Source organism: Oncorhynchus nerka, linkage group LG1, assembly GCF_034236695.1.
Source record: "Oncorhynchus nerka isolate Pitt River linkage group LG1, Oner_Uvic_2.0, whole genome shotgun sequence".
Classification (NCBI taxonomy): domain Eukaryota; kingdom Metazoa; phylum Chordata; class Actinopteri; order Salmoniformes; family Salmonidae; genus Oncorhynchus; species Oncorhynchus nerka.
In genome coordinates, this window is record NC_088396.1 from 21062798 (window position 1) to 21085088 (window position 22291).

General features: G+C 43.7%; 1 pseudogene; it reads right to left on the minus strand.

Moving 5' to 3' along the window:
* Window positions 1-22291, minus strand: part of LOC115114518 (DDB1- and CUL4-associated factor 6-like) — a 77033-nt pseudogene that overhangs the window by 43344 nt on the left and 11398 nt on the right.

Below are 22291 nucleotides of genomic sequence, written 5' to 3' on the forward strand. Positions count from 1 at the left end.
AGAAAGTATTCGTACCCCTGCTGTGGTACAGCCTGAATTCAAAATAGATTCAATATATTTTTTTCACACCCATCTACACACACAGAAGTACCCCATAACGACATGTTTTTGCACATTTATTTAAAATTAAATGCAGAAATATTGAATTTGATAAATATTCACACCCCTGAGTCATACATGTTTAGAATCCCCTTTGACAGTGATTACAGCTGTGAGTCTTTCTGGGTAAGTCTCTAAGAGCTTTGCACACCTGGACTGAACAATATTTAAACAATATTATTTAAAAAGCTCTGTCAAGTTGGTTGTTCATCATTGCTAGACAGCCATTCCTTGCAATAGATTTAAGCCGGTTTAAGTCAAAACTAACTAGGCCACTCAGGAACATTCAATAGTCTTGGTAAGCAACTCCAGTGTAGATTTGGCCTTGTGTTTTAGTTTACTTTCCTGCTAAAAAGTGAATTAATCTCCCAGTGTCCGTTGGAAAGCAAACTGAAGCTGGTTTTATTCTAGGATTTTGCCTGTGCTTAGCTCTATTGCATTTATTGTTATACTAAAAAAACTCCCTAGTCCTTACCGATGACAAGCATACCCATTACATGATGCAGCCACCAACCTTGCTTGAAAATATGACTGGTACTCAGTGATGTGTTGTGTTGGATTTGTATTCAGGACATAAAGTTAATTTCTTCTTCACATTTTTTGCAGTTTTACTTTAGTGCAATGTTGTTGATCCATCCGCCGTTTCTCCTACCACAGACATTAAACTCTGTAACTGATTTAAAGTCACCATTGGCCTCATGGTGAAATCCCAGCGGTTTCCTTCCTCTCTGGCAACTGCGTTAGGAAGGACACCTGTATCTTTGTAGTGACTGGGTGTACTGATACAACATACACAGTGTTATTAATAACTGCACCATGCGCAAAGGGATAATCAATGTATGCTTTAAAAAAAAAAATCCATCTACCAACAGGGGCCCTTCTTTTTGAAAGGCATTGGAAAATGACCCTGGTCTTTGTACTTGAACCTGCTTGAAATTCACTGGTCAACTGAGGGACCTTACAGATAATTTTATGTGTAGGGTACAGAGATGAGGTAGTCATAAAGAAATCATGTTGAACACTATTATTGCACACAGAGTGAGTCCATGCATCTTATTATGTGACTTGTTAAGCACGTTTTTACACCTGAACATATTTAGGCTTGCCATAACAAACGGGTTGAATACTTACTGACGGAAGACATTTCAGCTTTTCATTTTTTATTAATTTGTAAACATTTCTAAAAAATATCATTCCACTTAGACATTATGGGATATTGTGTGTAGGCCAGTGACACAATCTCAATTTAATCCATTTTAAATAACACAACAAAATGTGGAAAAAGTCAATAGGCGTGCATCATTTCTGAAGGCACTGTAATTCTGTAAAGTTCTAATGCTAGTAATAGCCTAAACACATTCCAATTCACGTCATGTAATGATGTTCAGTGCTTCAAACAAAGCACTCGTCATGTCCACCCCTCTCTCTTGCTCTCCCCACACCAGTGAAATTTCAGTGCCATCTCGGCCCTGCACTTATCTGACCAATCAAACATGTAAAGAACGATCTTACCAGTTCCACAGCCAAGCTGCTCTATCGGCGCTAATTGGGGGAGTAAATGAATGAGCTAAATATAAAAACGACGTTGATTTCACTGGTTAAAAAAGGAACAAAAAAATAACTATATGAACTGTAACTTTTCTTTGGTTAGAACCAACTGAGTTCTGCTCACAATGGAAAAATAATTCTGGTTCCAACCCCTGCCACAACAGCCATCTATTCTGTTCAAGCAGACTGTAGCTTGACCTTAATAAAGGCCTATCCTATCACTTGCATTAAACATTCTTCTGCATGTTGTGTTGTATACGGATACTACTTGATCAAACTCTGTAGGAATTCTGTGTGTCTGTCAGCCCTGACCACTCAGTGTGCCACCTTCTGCTGTCCAGATGCCCCTGGCTGCCCAGGTCCCTACCTCCCTCCACTCCCCAGCCTCAACCCGACTCAACCAGAGGGTTATACTACAAAGTAGGATCAATGAATTAGCCAAATAACTTGCCTAAATATCCTGAAATTACTTTTTTATTTTTTAGAAAGATAAACTTGAAATAGCCATGGTCTAACTAACTCAACAACCAAAAACACAAAGTTTAGCTTTCTTAAATGAACCAGAAAAACAATAGTTATTTTTGGTTATTTATCCAAGTTAAATGGCTAACGCATTGATCCTGCTTTATAGTATACCCCTCTGGTCCTTCAGTCAGACTAGTCTAATTCTGAATCAGTCTGAAACCAAACCCTACAGTGGTTTCTTCTCCTAGCCCCAGTACCTTCTATGTTGTAGATCTATAGGAAGAAGAAAGTTGTGAGGAGTAGGAACAAGGAGTAGGAACAAGGGCAAGGGGCTGTTTAAGAAATTGGTATTTTAGTCAAATAAGTGTAATAATAGCCAACATGACAATACAGTATGTAGTAGTCTATTTCTGATATCCAATACTTGTGTACAGTATGTTATCTACAGAGTAGATCTAAATGTATCTCTTCCATCATACTTTTTCAACATCTGGCAATACAGGTTGTGTTGGGATTTGAGAAACTGAAAAGTGATGGCCCCCAGCACCAAACACAACATCTTGTCACTCGTACGGGCACAATAGGGGTTGTGTTGGGATTTGAGAAACTGAAAAGTGATGGCCCCCAGCACCAAACACAACATCTTGTCACTCGTACGGGCACAATAGGGGTTGTGTTGGGATTTGAGAAACTGAAAAGTGATGGCCCCCAGCACCAAACACAACATCTTGTCACTCGTACGGGCACAATAGGGGTTGTGTTGGGATTTGAGAAACTGAAAAGTGATGGCCCCCAGCACCAAACACAACATCTTGTCACTCGTACGGGCACAATAGGGGTTGTGTTGGGATTTGAGAAACTGAAAAGTGATGGCCCCAGCACCAAACACAACATCTTGTCACTCGTACGGGCACAATAGGGGTTGTGTTGGGATTTGAGAAACTGAAAAGTGATGGCCCCCAGCACCAAACACAACATCTTGTCACTCGTACGGGCACAATAGGGGTTGTGTTGGGATTTGAGAAACTGAAAAGTGATGGCCCCCAGCACCAAACACAACATCTTGTCACTCGTACGGGCACAATAGGGGTTGTGTTGGGATTTGAGAAACTGAAAAGTGATGGCCCCAGCACCAAACACAACATCTTGTCACTCGTACGGGCACAATAGGGGTTGTGTTGGGATTTGAGAAACTGAAAAGTGATGGCCCCCAGCACCAAACACAACATCTTGTCACTCGTACGGGCACAATAGGGGTTGTGTTGGGATTTGAGAAACTGAAAAGTGATGGCCCCCAGCACCAAACACAACATCTTGTCACTCGTACGGGCACAATAGGGGTTGTGTTGGGATTTGAGAAACTGAAAAGTGATGGCCCCCAGCACCAAACACAACATCTTGTCACTCGTACGGGCACAATAGGGGTTGTGTTGGGATTTGAGAAACTGAAAAGTGATGGCCCCAGCACCAAACACAACATCTTGTCACTCGTACGGGCACAATAGGGGTTGTGTTGGGATTTGAGAAACTGAAAAGTGATGGCCCCCAGCACCAAACACAACATCTTGTCACTCGTGACGGGCACAATAGGGGTTGTGTTGGGATTTGAGAAACTGAAAAGTGATGGCCCCCAGCACCAAACACAACATCTTGTCACTCGTACGGGCACAATAGGGGTTGTGTTGGGATTTGAGAAACTGAAAAGTGATGGCCCCCAGCACCAAACACAACATCTTGTCACTCGTACGGGCACAATAGGGGTTGTGAGTTAGAATGGCACACGTGACATGTTGGAGGGCACTTCCTCCTCAATTACTTCCACGACTTCAGGTCTCCAAAATGAGAGAGAGGACATCAGTGACAGACAGGACCTCGGGGAGAGAGACAGGGGCTGGTGATACAGGAAGCGGAGCAACATTTAAAAATCGCTTCCTTTCGTCTTCTTGTCGCTTTACATCTTTCATATGAGAAAGACTGAGCAGGTGGGTGTGATATGCCATCAACTCCAAGCTACTGGTTTGAGAGAATAGAGCTAACGAAATTAGACAGCCGTCGCTAGGGCAATTATGTGTATGTATGTAGCCTACAATCTGGGAATATTGCAGTAAATTGTATCAAATCAAATCAAATTTGTCACATACACATGGTTAGCAGATTTTAATGCGACTGTAGCGAAATGCTTGTGCTGCTGGTTCCGACCATGCAGTAATATCGAACAAGTAATCTAACAATTTCAAAACAACTACCTCATACACACACAAGTGTAAAAGGAATGAATAAGAATATGTACATAAAAATATATATGGATGAGCGATGGCCGAACAGCATAGGCAAGATGCAGTAGATGGTATAGAGTACAGTATATACATTTGAGATGAATAGTGTAGGGTATGTAAACATTACATAAAGTGGCACAGTTTAAAGTGATACATTTATTACATCCAATTTTTAATTATTAAAGTGGCCAGAGGTTGAGTCAGTATGTTGGCAGCAGCCACTCAATGTTAGTGACGGCTGTTTAACAGTCTGATGGCCTGGAGATAGAAGCTGTTTTTCAGTCTCTCGGTCCCAACTTTGATGCACCTGTACTGACCTCGCCTTCTGGATGATAGCGGGGTGAACAGGCAGTGGCTCGGGTGGTTGTTGTCCTTGATGATCTTTTTGGCCTTCCTGTGACATCGGGTGGTGTAGGTGTCCTGGAGAGAAGGTAGTTTGCCCCCAGTGATGCGTTGTGCAGACCTCACTACTCTCTAGAGAGCCTTACAGTTGTAGGCGGAGCAGTTGCCGTACCAGGTGGTGATACAGCCCGACAGGATGCTCTCGATTGTGTATCTGTAAAAGTTTGTGAGTGTTTTTTGTGACAAGCTGTTGAGCCTTCTTCACCACGCTGTCTGTGTGGGTGGACCATTTCAGTTTGTCCGTGATGTGTACGCCGAGGAACTTAAAACTTTCCACCTTCTCCACTACTGTCCCGTCGATGTGGATAGGAGGGTGCACCCTCTGCTGTTTCCTGAAGTCCACGATCATCACCTTTGTTTTGTTGATGTTGAGTGTGACGTTATTTTCCTGACACCACACTCCGAGGACCCTCACCTCCTCCCTGTAGGCCGTCTCGTCGTTGTTGGTAATCAAGCCTACCACTGTAGTGTTGTCTGCAAACTTGATGATTGAGTTGGAGGCATGCATGGCCACGCAGTCATGGGTGAACAGGGAGTACAGGAGAGGGCTGAGAACGCACTCTTGTGGGGCCCCAGTGTTGAGGATCAGTGGGGTGGAGATGTTGTTTCCTACCCTCACTACCTGGGGGCGGCCCGTCAGGAAGTCCAGGACTCAGTTGCACAGGGCGGGGTCGAGATCCAGGGTATCGAGCTCAATGACAAGTTTGGAAGGTACTATGGTGTTAAATGCTGAGCTGTAGTCGATAAACAGCATTCTTACATAGGTATTCCTCTTGTCCAGGTGGGTTAGGGCAGTGTGCAGTGTAATTGCGTCGTCTGTGGACCTATTGGGGAGGTAAGCAAATTGGAGTTGGTCTAGGGTGTCAGGTCGGGTGGAGGTGATATGATCCTTGATTAGTCTCTCTTCACACTTCACACTCTCTTCAGTCTCTCTCGCACTTCATGATGACGGAGGTGAGTGCTACGGGGTGAAGGTCATTTAGCTCAGTTACCTTAGCTTTCTTGGGAACAGGAACAATGGTGTCCCTCTTGGAGCATGTGGGAACAGCAGACTGGGATAGGGATTGATTGAATATGTCCGTAAACACACCAGCCAGCTGGTCTGCACATGCTCTGAGGACGCGGCTAGGGATGCCGTCTGGGCCAGCAGCCTTGCGAGGGTTAACACGTTTAAATGCTTTACTCACGTTGGCTGCGGTGAAGGAGAGCCCGCAGGTTTTGGTAGCGGGCCATGTCGTTGGCACTGTATTTACCTCAAAGCAAGCAAAGAAGTTGTTTAGTTTGTCTGGGAGCAGGACATCGTGGTCCGCGACAGGGCTGGTTTTCTTTTTGTAGTCCGTGATTGACTGTAGACCCTGCCACATACCTCTCATGTCTGAGCCGTTGAATTGAGACTCTACTCTGTCTCTATACTGACACTTAGCTTGTTTGATTGCCTTGCGGAGGGAATAGCTACACTGTTTGTATTCGGTCATGTTATCGTTTGCCTTGCGCTGATTAAAATCTGTGGTTTGCGCTTTCAGTTTTGCACGAATGCTGCCATCAATCCACAGTTTCTGGTTGGGGAAGGTTTTAATAGTTGCTGGGGGTACAACATCACCGATGCACTTGCTAATAAACTCGCACACCGAATCAGCGTATTCATCAATGTTGTTGTCCGACACTATGCAGAACATATCCCAGTCCACGTGATCGGAGCAATCTTGAAGCGTGGAATAAGATTGTTCGGACCAGCGTTGAACAAACCTGAGCATGGGCGTTTCCTGTTTTAGTTTCTGTCTATAGGCTGGGAGCAACAAAATGGAGTCGTGGTCAGATTTTCCGAAAGGAGGGCAGGGCAGGGCTTTGTATGCGTCGTGGAAGTTAGAGTAACAATCTATGTGTAGCAATCTATGTGTCTGCTTGGGGGGGGATATATATACGGCTGTGATTATAATCGAAGAGAATTCTCTTGGTAGATAATGCGGTCGACATTTGATTGTAAGGAATTCTAGGTCAGGTGAGCCAAAGGACTTGAGTTCCTGTATGCTGTTATGATCACACCACGTCTCGTTAAACATAAGGCATACCTCTCCGCTCCTCCTCTTACCAGAGAGATGTTTGTTTCTGTAGGCGCGATGCGTGAAGAAACCAGGTGGCTGTACCGACTCCAATAGCGTATCTCGAGTGAGCCATGTTTCCCTGAAACAGAGAACGTTACAGTCTCTGATGTCTCTCTGGAAGGCAACCCTTGCTAGGATTTCGTCTACCTTGTTGTCAAGAGACTGGACGTTGGTGAGTAGTAAACTCTGGAGTGGTGCGTGATGTGCCCGTCTACGGCGCCTGACCAGAAGACCGCTTCTTCTGCCCCTCCTGCGGCGTCGTTGTTTTGGGTCGCCGGCTGGGATCCGATCCATTGTCCTGGGTGGTGGTCCAAACAGAGGATCCGCTTCGGGAAAGTCCTATTCCTGGTCGTAATGTTGGTAAGTTCACGTTGCTCTTATATCCAATAGTTCCTCCCGGCTGTATGTGATAAAACTTAAGACTTCCTGGGGTAACAATGTAAGAAATAATACATAAAAAAAAAAATACTGCATAGCTTCCTGAGAACGCGAAGCGAGGCGGCCAACTCTTTTTGTTTGTACTAAGCAGCAGTTTCATCAATTATTTATGGACAGGATTAGAATGACAGAATCCTTGGCCCAAGCCAGCATCAGGCTGTTTGCAGTGGTAGAGGGAGTGACTGGCAGGCTCACAGTGTGACAGTGTGTGTGACTGGCCATAAGGCTGCCTCGGGTTTCAAAACGATATCAGCAGACTGGTCAGAGCTCAACACTCACAGCCACGCTATTAAATACTACACTGCTGTTAACTGGTATCAACCTAGAAAAGCACAACATTTGATGTTACAGAAAATGTTTGTACAAATGTAGGTTGAGATTGTGCAATAAATAGGCTATTCACTGAAAACTTATTTTCAAATCTTGAGAACTAGTTATTTAAAAAAATACATACAGTTGAAGTCGGAAGTTTACATACACCACAGCCAAATACATTTAAATTCAGTTTTTCACAATTCCTGACATTTCATCGTAGTAAAAATTCCCTGTCTTAGGTCAGTTAGGATCACCACTTTTTTTAAGTATGTGAAATGTCAGAATAATAGGAGAGAATTATTTATTTCAGCTTTTATTTCTTTCATCACATTCCCAGTGGGTCAGAAGTTTACATATACTAATTGAGTGTTTGGTAGCATTGCCTTTAAATTGTTTAACTTGGGTCAAATGTTTTAGGTTGCCTTCCACAAGCTTCCCACAATAAGTTGGGTGAATTTTGTCCCATTCCTCCTGACAGAGCTGGTGTAACTGAGTCAGGTTTGTAGGCCTCCTTGCTTGCACACGCTTTCTCAGTTCTGCCCACAACTGTTCTATAGGATTGAGGTAAGGGCTTTGTGATGGCCACTCCAATACCTTGATTTTGTTGTCCTTAAGCCATTTTGCCACAACTTTGGAAGTATGCTTGGGGTCATTGTCCATTTGGAAGACCCATTTGCGACCAAGCTTTTACTTCCTGACTGATGTCTTGAGTAGTTGCTTCAATATATCCACATATTTCCCCTCCTCATGATGCCATCTATTTTGTGAAGTGCACCAGTCCCTCCTGCAGCAAAGCACCCCAACAACATGATGCTGCCACCCCTGTGCTTCATGGTTGGGATGGTGTTCTTCAGCTTGCAAGCCTCCCCCTTTTTCCTCCAAACATAAAGATGGTCATTATGGCCAAACAGTTCTATTTTTGTTTCATCAGACCAGAGGACTTTTCTCCAAAAAGTACGATCTTCGTCCCCATGCGCAGTTGCAAACCGTAGTCTGGCTTTTTTATGGCAGTTTTGGAGCAGTGCTTCTTCCTTGCTGAGCGGCCTTTCAGGTTATGTCAATATAGGACTCGCTTTACTGTGGATACAGACACTTTTGTACCTGTTTCCACCAGCATCTTCACAAGGTCCTTTGCTGTTGTTCTCGGATTGATTTCCACTTTTCGCACCAAAGTACATTCATCTCTAGGAGACAGAACGCGTCTCCTTCCTGAGCGGTATGACAGCTGCATGGTCCCACGGTGTTTATACCTGTGTACTATTGTTTGTACAGATGAACGTGGTACCTTCAGGCGTTTGGAAATTGCTCCCAAGGATGAACCAGACTTGTGGAGGTCTACAATTATTTTTCTGAAGTCTTGGCTGATTTCTTTTGATTTTCCCATGATGTAAAGCAAAGAGGCACTGAGTTTGGAATTTTCCAAGCTGTTTAAAGGCACAGTCAACTTAGTGTATGTACATTTCTGACCCACTGGAATTGTGATAGTGAATTATAAGTGAAATAATTTGTCTGTGAACAATTGTTGTAAAAATGACTTGTCATGCAAAGTAGATGTCCTAACCAACTTGCCAAAACTATAGTTCGTTAACAATAAATGTGTGGAGTGGTTGAAATACGAGTTTTAATGACTCCAACCTAAGTGTTTGTAAACTTCCAACTTCAACTGTATATATATTCCTAATGTAAAGTAGCTTAAGAAAGTATTCATACCCCTTGACTTATCTGTTGTGGTACAGCCTGAATTCAAAATGGATTCAATCATTTTCTTCACACCCATCTACACACACATACCCCATAACGATAATTGTTTTTGCACATTTATTGAAAATGAAATACAGAAATATTGAATTTATATAAATATTCACAGCCCTGAGTCAATACATATTACAATCACCTTTGACAGTGATTACAGCTGTGAGTCTTTCTGGGTAAGTCTCTAAGAGCTTTGAACACCTGGATTGTACAGTAGGTCTGTCCGTCACTCCCTGTATGTATGTCCTCCATCAGTCCCTGTATGTCCGTCTGTCTGTCAGTCCCCGCCTGTCTGTCTGTTTGTCCGTCGGTCCCCCTCCGACCATCCGTCAGTCCCCATCGGTCCGTCAGTCCCCGTATGTCCGTCAGTCAGTCCCAGTCTGTCCGCCCGTCAGTCCCCTTATGTCTGTCCGTCAGTCCCCCTATGTCCGTACATCCATCCACGTCCGTCAGTCCCCGTATGTCTGTCCGTCAGTCCCCGTCCGTCCGTCAGTCCCCCTATGTCCGTACATCCGTCCACGTCCGTCAGTCCCCGTCCATCCCTGTTTGTCCCAGTCTATCCGTCCGTCCATCAGTCCCCGTCCGTCTGTCGGTCCGTCAGTCCACGTCTCTCTCGCTGTCTGTCAGTCCACGTCTGACTGTCTCTCTGTCCGTCCGTCAGTCCACGTCTGTCTGTCTGTCTCTCTGTCCGTCTGTCTGTCTCTCTGTCTGTCCGTCAGTCCGTCCCCGTCCGTCCCTCTGTCAGTCCCCGTCCGTTCGTCCGTCAGCCAGTCCCCGTCCGTCCGTCAGTCCCCGTCCGCCCGTCAGTCAGTCCCTGTCCATCAGTCCCCGCCAGTCAGTCCGTCAGTCCCCGTCCGTCTCTCTGTCTGTCCATCCATCAGTCCCCATCTGTCTCTCTGTCCGTCCATCAGTCCACGTCTGTCTGTCTCTCTGTCCGTCCATCCATCAGTCCCCATCTGTCTGTCTGTCCGTCATTCCCAGTCTGTCTGTCTGTCTGTCCGTCAGTCCCCGTCTGTCTGTCCGTCAATCCCCGTCTGTCTGTCCGTCAGTCCCTGTCTGTCTGTCCGTCAATCAGTCCCCGTCTGTCTGTCCGTCCCCGTCTGTCTGTCTGTCCGTCAGTCCCCGTCTGTCTGTCTGTCCGTCAATCAGTCCCCGTCTGTCTGTCTGTCTGTCTGTCCGTCAATCAGTCCCCGTCTGTCTGTCAGTCCCAGTCTGTCTGTCCGTCCCCGTCTGTCTGTCCGTCCCCGTCTGTCTGTCTGTCAGTCCCCGTCTGTCTGTCCGTCAGTCCCCATCTGTCTGTCCGTCCGTCCCCGTCTGTGTCTGTCCATCACTCAGTCGGTCAGACTCAAGGTTTCACACACAGACAGACAGACAGACAGCGGGGGAGGGTGAATGGTGAAGTGCTCTAAAGATGAAAGTAGGGACAGATGTGCACAGTGTACACCACAGACACAAACACACACGGGTGGGTAGTGTGTACTTACACAGCCATCGTGGACATTGAGTGTCGCTTCGAGTTTCAGCCGCTGGACAAATTCTCTTCTGCCTGTGCAAAAACAGAAGAAAGACATTCTTATCAAGTCACAATTGTTTAGCCATGACTTGTTACTTTCATTTATTTTTGCACTAATTCAGTCAGCATAAAAAATAACTGATGAATTCAAGTCATCGACTAGGGTAGATGGCCATCATCGACTAGGGTAGATACCCTATATCAGAAGTGTTGGAACCCATTTGTAAGGCTCCGTTTTCTTTTGCCATGGTTTGTTTTCATGCCTCAGCTCTCAGTATATACAGAGGGAGCAGGAAGATGAATAACGTGTCACATTGATTGCAATGATTCTGTCTTTCTGTGGCTTATAATGTATTATTCATCTTGAGGAAGCCTCCCTCGCATCTGCTGTCACCATCACAGGAAGAGAAGAAAAACCAAATGAGCAGGCTGCCTATCCTGTAGACTTATGCCATGAAGAAAGGTTCATAGCATAAGGTGCAGTATTTTATGAATGAACTTGCTTCTAAACTTACACTGTATTAGGCTAAAAGATCCAGGTTTTAAAATAAAAATCACCTCAAATGATTAAACTTGCCTTCGAATAGTGAGAAAAAAACAAAAAACATTGGGCGAGAATTCATGCCATCAGGTAAAGTGATGACAGACTAGAATCTAAAAACCATTCCTTGTATACTGCAATCGTAGTAGGCATGGAAAGGATGGCCTTAGTTCCATAATCCACTATGACAGACTCTACTGTGCATTGACAGTTCACAGCCAATGTCAAAGGCAATCAAGTAGAATTACAGCAGACAGTCAATAACACTATGGTCTGCCTTTGTGACCTTGCGTGCCTCGTGCCAGTCCTGAAATGCTCATATAAAATGAACTAACACTGACGCTTCGTATATTGTGTCGCCTAGCCAGATGAAATTTGAAGGTCCCATTCAATAACAGAGAGGCAAAGGTAAATAAATAGGTAATGTGATAAATAAGTAGGGCAGATTTTGTCCTACAGCTTGGTTCTAGTTCATTGCTGCTGCATTGCTGTTCAAATCAAACAGTAACAATAGTGTTGTCTCCATTGTCTCCATATCCCCTCCTTTGTCTTTCAACCTTCAGATATTTAAAGTCAAATGCCCAAAAAGACAATGAGACCCAGATAAACATGTCCCAACCCCTTTTCAATTTGCTGATGGGCATTGATGTCATGGGAAAGTAACGTGATGATAGATTTAGCTGAAACCACGGAGGCTACTTTGATCTTGCTAAATCTCATGGGTGAGGAAGACCGTGCAAAATATAGCCTTAAAATGTGCTATGATTAGCCTAGGCCTAACTATCCCTTGAAGTATCTTTCTAGCTTTTTGTTGGGATTTAGACCCCACAAATGCTATGCTAGCCCCCCTTGGCGGCCGCCCTTTTACAGTGCCAAATTTTGTCTCCAACTGGTATGATTACCTGTCCATTGACAATGACAGCTCTAGCAACACAGCCAGCCTAGTCAAGCTAAATGCAGCGCTAGGCAAATCCATACGCCACCTGCCCCACCCCTGGGCCTGCTAATCCTCACTCAGTACAATCACAGGTTAGCTTGGCCCCAGATAGAAAATACACATTTAGCATACAGGTAGCTCCAAACAGCATAGCCACATATAGCATCATGCTATACAAGCTAACGTGACACCAGTGTCACCAAACCCTAGAGGAGTGAATTGACCATGTCCCAAGATGTCTGATTCTGCTTGAAGAAGCCATAGAAAAAAAAGACACCCCTTTAATTTCAGCGTTTCTCATTCTTGAGGTAGATAACACTAAAACCACTGGTATGGATGGAGATGTGTGTCAACATTTGCAATCCATCCGTGACTGAAACTGTCTGGGACTCTGATTGAAGATGGTTGATATCCTGAATGGCCTGGTTAACACAGTGTCTGGCAAGTCCATAAAGTTTGAGAGCAGAGGTGTCTTTGACTCAATATCACATAGGATACCATGATCATAGCTATGTTGCTAAACACTGTGCATGGTGGTTGATACTGTAGATTTGCAAGCATGTTGTAATTGTTATTCATCTTTGGGAAACAGAGAATGCGAGACATGCAGAAGATCACATCTCTCAAAGCCACTTCCTCACCACTGATTCACTGAAGTCATACATACATTACACACACACACACACACACACACACACACACACACACACACACACACACACACACACATAAAGCTTGCCCTAAAGTAAATTGCCAAAATGATATAGCCTAATGATATAGCCTAATTAGCCTACTCCAATAAATAACATAAAAATAGGCTACTACACCAGAAAGCATGATTTGGCTACAGAGGACCATTAGCCTATTTTTTAAAAACGCAGCTGTGGATTGCTTTAAATCGCATCGTCTACAGTTGGAAGGGCCCGCAGTTTGGGCAGCGCGAGCAGCAAATGCTAAGCAGATGATTGTTGAGTTGAGACTGTCAGTGAAAAGTAGAGGCCCAGCCAGGCATACCGCAATATTTTAAAATACAATCGCGGGAAAACAGTTTGGAAAGCAAATAGTTATTGCTGTAAAGAGAAGACAAGATTCTAATATGTCTTTAAGTTGTCAAAATTCTCAACTGAACTGAGCGAACAGTATTCCCTAGGCCTGCCTATTTGGCACTAGCGGAGAGCATCGGCCATATCCCTGATGAGTGCTCATATTCACTCTTTATCATTGTTGGGTCAGTGCCACTTGAAAATGTGTTTTTGGTTTTTGTATGAGTCTTCCCTTCTCTTAGGCCTTTTATATTGCTCCCGAGTGGCCTAAGACACTGCATCTCAATACAAGATGTGTCACTACAGTCCCTGGTTCGAATCCAGGCTGTATCACATCCGGCCGTGATTGGGAGTCCCATAGGGCGGCGCACAATTGGCCCAACATCGTCCGGGGTAGGTCGTCATTGTAAATAAGAATGTGTTCTTACTTGCCTAGAGAAATAAAGGTTACATATGGATCAGACAATGTTGTTTTTATCGACCTGTTTGTCAGTGTCAGCAGAGTAGTTTATGCTGTCATTTGTGTCAAAAAAGAAATACAAATGTTTCACCTAATGTCTCCAGAAAATTTCATGAAATTCATTTAAAAAAGGCAACATTTTTTCCCCTGCAAAAAAATGAGAAACTAATTTGATATAGCCAGCCATGAATTGAACAGTCTTTGTTTGCATACAATGATTGAGTTATATTATTAGCCTAAATTATTACTATCCAATCCACTCATCACATGAGGAATAGTAGCCTACATAAGTCTGCAAATGCGATGATGCATGGAATGCTTTATTATAGGCCTAAAGTTGCATTTTTATCGTAACATACTAAATCAGCTTAAGCTTTGTCTCAATAGGCAATATCAACAAATCTGTGAGCATTAGTAATTGAAGGGAGGCAGTGCATTCCTTACAGGGACAACTCCCTGATTCATCAACATGTCAGTCAACCGCAAAGGTTTGGCCAACATGACCCAACCTGAGAAATGACGTGGTACCTGGTTTTATAGCAATCAAACACAAAGGATCAAATTAACACTGTGTTTCATAATCCTCTTGATAAGTGAATAACACATAACAGTATGATTCTATGGAGCTTGATCATTATTTTTCACCAGCAAGTGAAACATCCACACAATGAAACTTAAAAAGGCACGGACGGAGTGGTAGAACATTGTTGAAATCCATGTTAGCAGAGGGCAACACAACAGATAGGAATCAAATATAAGCACAGCAAATCAAAAACATTGAATATGATTTTCTATTGAGAAAATAGCATAGGCATATAAAAACATAAGTGTTTTCATCAGAGCGTCATTGATCTTTTGTGAATGGTGCTCAAGGAAAAGCCCGGTTCAGTTCCAGGTCAGGGTCCTGACATGAGTGCACATATCCAGTACCCACACTACCAGAGAAAAACACCAGTGTTGTCCTGGTCCACCCACTTGGGATGCCAGTCAGTGTATTAGAGAGCCAAACCCAGGAAGAGTGGCTTGTAGGAGGGACAGCTGAAGGTTAGTAAACACTACAGAGCTGCAGGCAGGAAATAAAGATGAGCAGGAAGAAGGATTAAGTAAACCAATACATGTCCTCATTATAGAAACAGTAGATTGTTATGATCATTTTGACGTTGAGGATTCCATAACTGTAGCCTCTGTCATACGCCTACTGTTTCATCTAAGATCATGTAGTCTGGTGTAGCACACTCATAGAACTCTGTTCCTTGCAGACACGGCAGCGGTTGAAAAAAGTGGTCTTTCTTCTCTAGACAAGAGACTTTAGATTAAGACCCAGGTCAGAGAGAGGCTTTCAATTCCAGTGCATTTCTCACTCAAGCAGATTAATTTCAATGTCTGTCGGAGTTATATTATGGCTAGCCCATTTGTCCCAAATCAACTGATTCTTTCCTTGTGTGTCGAGGAAAACAAACACTAATGCCAGTGTTTTTGAACACTTACTGTACTCTGATTTTAAAGCTTTGTTTGTGAGCTTTTTTTTATGAATCCTCCAATCTGTGCTCATGACGTGTCCCAATTAAAACTGTCCCCCATGAAAAGTAACTGAAATTAATGGAGAGCTGTGTTTGGGCGGAAGGAAGCGATGATGATGTTTGGGCTGTCGTTCTGTGAAGCCCAGCAGGGTGTCAAGGATTATGATCAATTATTCAACTCCTGGCCCCATCTCCCACGCACGCACGCACACACACGCACATCAGTATTACTCACAATTGTTTGTAAGGGGGCCACTTTAGGTTGAGACAATCATTCAGAGGGCCACACAGATCTTTAAATTTGTTGTACTTTTGCTTCCAATATTATCAATTATCAATTGAGAGCAAATTCAGAGAGCACATACAAATGATTTGATGTACAGCACATCACAAATATATACATGTGATGTAGCCTATTTGATGTGTGTAAGACCCATATTAAGGTTTACCTCAGTAGTTGGATAAGCAAAAATGTCCATTCTGCTCCTTGACTGAATTCATTCTAAACGTATAGTCTGTTGTTGCAATGCTTGTGAGGCAATCCAGGTGTCCATTGCTCAGTCTGTTTCTCTGTTTTTGTTTCACAATGTTCATTATTGAGTCTCTTCTCCTTCCCTCACATGTTTGGGGCGCCGTCAGTGCACAAAGATGCCAGATTTGACCAGTCAATATTACTATCAGCAAAAAATGTAACAAGGGCTTTCAGAATATCCTCTCCTCGTGTTTGATCCTGAAGGGGCAGTAAACATAAAAGTTCCTTTCTGAATGACTCGTTTTGAGGGAAACGGACCAAAACACATAATTGGGCAATGTCACTAACATCAGTGCTTTCGTCAAGTGCAATACTAAAACACGGCGCCACGGATGAGTCAGTAATCAGTTGCTTACCGATGTCCTCGCCAATGTTTTTTCTCTCACCCTTATTTAACCAGGTAGGCCAGTTGAGAACAAGTTCTCATTTACAACTGCGACCTGGCCAAGATAAAGAAAAGCAGTGCGACAAAAACAACAACACAGAGTTACACATAAACAAACGTACAGTCAATAACACAATAGAAAAAAATATATCTATGTACAGTGTGTGCAAATGTAGTAAGATTAGGGAGGTAAGGCAATAAATAGGCCATAGTGGCGAAATAATTACAATGTAGGAATAACACTGGAGTGATAGATGTGCAGATGATGATGTGCAAGTAGAGATATTAGGGTGCAAAAAGAGCAAAAATAAATAACAATTTGAGGAATGAGGTAGTTGGGTGGGCAATTTACTGATGGGCTGTGTGCAGGTTCAGTGATCGGTAAGCTGCTCTGACAGCTTATGCTTAAAGTTAGAGAGGGAGATATAAGACTCCAGCTTCAGTGATTTTTGCAATTTGCTCCAATCATTGGCAGCAGAGAACTGGAAGGAAAGGCAGCCAATGAGGAATTGGCTTTGGGGATGACCAGTGAAATATACCTGCTGGAGCGCGTGCTACTGGTGTGTGTTGCTATGGTGACCAGTGAGCTGAGATATGGCGGGGCTTTACCTAGCAAAGACTTATAGATGACCTGGAGCCAGTGGTTTTGGCGATAAATATGAAGCGAGGGCCAGCCAATGAGAGCATACAGGTCGCAGTGGTGGGTGGTATACGGGGCTTTGGTGACAAAACAGATGGCACTGTGATAGACTACATATCATTTGCTGAGTAGAATGTTGGAGGCAATTTTGTAAATGACATTGCCAAAGTCAAGGATCGGTAGGATAGTCAGTTTCACAAGGGTATGTTTAGCAGCATGAGTGAAGAAGGCTTTGTTGCGAAATAGGAAGCCAATTCTAGATTTAATTTTGGATTGGAGATGCTTAATGTGAGTCTGGAAGGAGAGTTTACAGTCTAACCAGACACCTAGGTACAGTTGAAGTCGGAAGTTTACATACACTTAGGTTGGAGTCATTAAAACTTGGTTCTCAACCACTCCCCAAATCTCTTGCTAAGAAACTATGTTTTTGGCAAGTTGGTTAGGAGATCTACTTTGTGCATGACACAAGTAATTTTTCCAACAATTGTTTACAGACAGATTATTTCACTTAAAATTGACTGTATCACAATTCCAGTGGGTCAGAAGTTTACATACACCAAGGTGAATGTGCCTTTAAACAGCTTGGAAAATTCCTGAAAATGATTTCATGGCTTTAGAAGCTTCTGATAGGCTAATTGACGTCAATTGGAGGTGTACCTGTGGATGTATTTCAAGGCCTACCTTCAAACTCAGTGCCTCTTTGCTTGTTATCATGGGAAAATCAAAAGAAATCAGCCAAGACCTCAGAAAAACAATTGTAGACCTCCACAAGTCTGGTTCATCCTTGGGAACAGTTTTCAAACGCCTGAAGGTACCACATTCATCTGTACAAACAATAGTATGCAAGTATAAACACCATGGGACCACACAGCCGTCATACCGCTCAGGAAGAATACGAGATGTCTCTTAGAGATTAACGTACTTTGGTGCGAAAAGTCCAAATCAATCCCAGAACAACAGCAAAGGACCTTGTGAAGATGCTGGAGGAAACAGGTACAAAAGTATCTATATCCACAGTAAAACAAATCCAATATTGACATAACCTGAAAGGCAGCTCAGCAAGGAAGAAGCCACCTCTCCAAAACCATTTGCAACTGCACATGGGGACAAAAATCGTACTTTTTGGAGAAATGTCTCCTGGTCTGATGAAACAAAAATAGAACTGTTTGGCCATAATGACCATCGTTATGTTTCGAGGAAAAAGGGGGAGGCTTGCAAGCCGAAGAACACCATCCTAACCGTGAAATATAGGGGTGGCAGCATCATTGTGTGGGGGTGCTTTGCTAAGGGAGGGACTGGTGCACTTCACAAAATAGATGGCATCATGAGGATGGAAAATGATGTTCATATATTGAAGCAACATCTCAAGACATCAGTCAGGAAGTTAAATCTTGGTCGCAAATGGGTCTTCCAAATGGATAATGAACCCAAGCATACTTCCAAAGTTGTGGCAAAATGGCTTAAGGACAACAAAGTCAAGGTATTGAAGGTTGTGGAAGGCTACCCGAAACGTTCGACCCAAGTTAAACAATTTAAAGGCAATGCTACCAAATACTAATTGAGTGTATATAAACTTTTGACCCACTCGGAATGTGATGAAAGAAATAAAAGATTAAATAAATCACTCTCTACTATTATTCTGACATTTCACATTCTTAAAATAAAGTGGTGATCCTAACTGACCTAAGACAGGGAATTTTTACGAGGATTAAATGTCAGGAATTGTGAAAAACTGAGTTTAAATGTATTTGGCTAAGGTGTATGTAAACTTCCGACTTCAACTGTATCTGTAGTTGTCCGCATATTCTAAGTCAGAACCGTCCAGAGTAGTGATGCTACTTGGGCGGGCGGGGGCGGGCAGCGATCGGTTGAAGAGCATGCATTTAGTTTCACTTGTATTTAAGAGCAGTTGGAGGCCACAGAAGGAGTGTTGTACGGCATTGAAGCGTGTCTGGAGGTTTATTAACACAGTGTCCAAAGAAGGGCCAGAAGTATACAGAATGGTGTCATCTGCGTAGAAATGGATCAGAGAATCACCAGCAGCAAGAGTGACATCATTGATGTATACAGAGAAAAGAGTTGGCCCGAGAATTGAACCCTGTGGCAACCACGTAGAGACTGCCAGAGGTCCGGAAAACAGGGCCTCCGATTTGACACACTGAACTGTCTGAGAAGTAGTTGGTGACCAGGCGAGGCAGTCATTTGAGAAACCAAGGCTGTTGAGTCTGCCAATAAGAATGCGGTGATTGACAGAGTCGAAAGCCTTGGCCAGGTCGATGAAGAAGGCTGCACAGTACTGTCTTTTATCAATGGCAGTTATGATATTGTTTAGGACCTTGTGCGTGGCTGAGGTGCACCCACGACCAGCTCGGAAACCAGATTGCATAGAGATAGAGGAGAAGGTACGGTGGGATTTGAAATGGTCGGTGATGTGTTTATTAACTTGGCTTTCGAAGACTTTAGAAAGGCAGGGCAGGATGGATATAGGTCTATAACAGTTTGGGTATAGAGTGTCTCCCCCTCTGAAGAGGGGGATGACTGCTGCAGCTTTACAATCTTTAGGGATCTCAGACGATAGGAAAGAGAGGTTGAACAGGCTAGTAATAGGGGTTGCAACAATTGCGGTGGAGAATTTTAGAAAGAGATGGTCCAGAATGTCTAGCCCAGCTGATTTGTAGGGGTACAGATTTTGCAGCTCTTTCAGGACATCAGGGGTAGCCAGGTGGTAAGCAAAGCCAGCCGTAGAAAAATGCTTTTTGAAATTCTCGATTATCGTGGATTTATCGGTGGTGACAGTGTTTCCGAGCCTCAGTGCAGTGGGCAGCTGGGAGGAGGTGCTCTTATTCTCCATGTTCTTTACAGTGTCCCAAAACTTTGGGGAATTTGTGTTACATGATGCAAATTTCTGTTTGAAAAAGCTAGCCTTTGCTTTCCTAACTGACTGTGTATATTGGTTCCTAACTTCCTGAAAAGTTGCATATCGCGGGGGCTATTCGATGCTAATGCAATCCACCACAGGATGTTTTGTGCTGGTTAAGGGCAGTCAAGTCTGGAGTGAACCAGGGGCTATATCTGTTCTTAGTTCTACATTTTTTGAATGAGGCATGCTCATTTATGATGGTGAGGAAAGCACTTTTAAAGAATAACCAGGCATCGTCTACTGACGTGATGAGGTCAAAATCCTTCCAGGATACCTGGGTCAGGTCGATTAGAAAGGCCTGCTCGCTGAAGAGTTTTAGGGAGCGTTTGACAGTGATGAGTAGTGTTCGTTTGACCGCGGACCGATTACGGACGCAGGCAATGAGGCAGTGATCGTTGAGATCCTGGTTGAAGACAGCAAACGTGTATTTAGAGGAAAGGTTGGTCAGGGTGATATCTATGACGGTGGCCATGTTTACGGATTTGGGGTTGTACCTGGTAGGTTCCTTGATAATTTGTGTGAGATTGAGGGCCTCTTGCTAAGATTGTAGGACGGCCGGGGTGTTTAGCATATCCCAGTTTAGGTCACCTAACAGTATGAACTCTGAAGATAAGTGAGGGCAATCAATTCCATATGGAGTCCAGGGCACAACTGGGGGCTGAGGGGGGTCTATAGCAAGCGGCAAAATTTAGAGACTTTCTGGAAAGGTGGATTTTTAAAAGTAGAAGCTCGAACTGTTTGGGTACAGACCTGGATAGCATGACAGAACTCTGCAGGCTATCTCTGCAGTAGATTGTGACCCTGCCCCCTTTGGCAGTTCTATCTTGGCGGAAAATGTTGTAGTTGGGGATGGAAATTTCAGAATTTTTGGTGGCCTTCCTAAGCCAGGATTCAGACACGGTTAGGACATCAGGGTTGGCGGAGTGTGCTTAAGCAGTGAATAAACAAACATAGATGTCTTCTATGAGTCTTGTTATTGTCGAGTCTGAGTGTTGCAGTCCCTTAATTTGCTTTAAAATAGCTTCCTTGTTTGTTACATCAGCATACAATATTTCAGCTGAGGCCAAAAAACATTACTTGACAATCTCCGCATCTTTGAAGGCCTTCTTGTTTCTCGCGAGTATCCAAGCAAATGTTCAAATGTTGCCTCTGTCATTTTCCCTGCAACAGTGCTAGATCCTTTGAGCTGTCCTTTGAGTTGCGCTATTTTGTTGTTGAGGTTGCTTTGTGGCGGATATGTTTTGTCAACATGGGCATGGTGTGACTGGATTTCACTCTAAATTTGCTTGCTTAAAACAATTGACTGCCTTCTGGCAAACAAGACAAAGTGAGCTAATCCCATTATCTCTTCTTGAATCAACCCTATCCTTCTCTTAGCCACCGGAGCCACGTTAGCTAGCTGCATTTCTCCGCCGCCATCTTCCTGATTGTTTGTTCATAGCTTTCAAGTTGTTTCCAGCTCTTACCCCTCATATTCATTGTCAATAGATTTACATGTCTTTTTTACAATAAATCGATCCATGTCTACCAGACTGCAAAATTAGCTAGTATCAAACTGAAATGTGTCGGTCGCTGTAGCTGAGCAGTTGCGTTCTATTTTGGCCAACATTCTATTTCGGCCTGTCTGTTCAACAGCGGCGCTATACTGCTGTCCAGGGAACAATAGATATATTCAATGAAGTGATTCAGGCCTGCATTAAACACATTGAATTGAAATTGTATCATTGTTATGTATTATGAATGGGAAATAGGAAAATCACAGCGAGCCGCAAATTAACAGCTCGCGGCAATGAGTACCACTGCTCTACATGCAGAGAACTGGATGTGTAGGAGGTAAAGTTATGTGTATGGGCAACGGTAACGGTAACAAAATGACGCCGAGACTCAGATTTCTGGCAGCATAATGCTGTGGTGATGTTATTCAGCGGCAGGGACTGGGAGACTAGTCAGGATCGAGGCAAAGAGTAACGGAGCAAAGTACAGAGAGATCCTTGATGAAAACCTGCTCCAGAGCACTGCAGACCTCCAGAGCGCTGAACCCGGAAGGTTCACCTTCCAACAGGACATTGACCCTAAGCACACAGCCAAGACAACGCAGGAGTGGCTTTGGGACAAGTCTCTGAATGTCCTGAGTGGCCCATCCAGAGCCCGGACTTGAACCCCATCGAACATCTCTGGAGAGACCTGAAAATAGCTGTGCAGTGACACTCCCCATCCAACCTGACAAAGCTTGAGAGGATCTGCAGAGAAGAATGGGAGAAACTCCCCAAATACAGGTGTGCCAAGCTAGATGCAATGCTATCATCTCTGCCAAAGGTGCTTCAACAAAGTACTGAGTAAAGGGTCTGAATACTCATGTAAATGTGTGATATTTCAGCTTTTTCTTTTTAATAACTTTTTAAT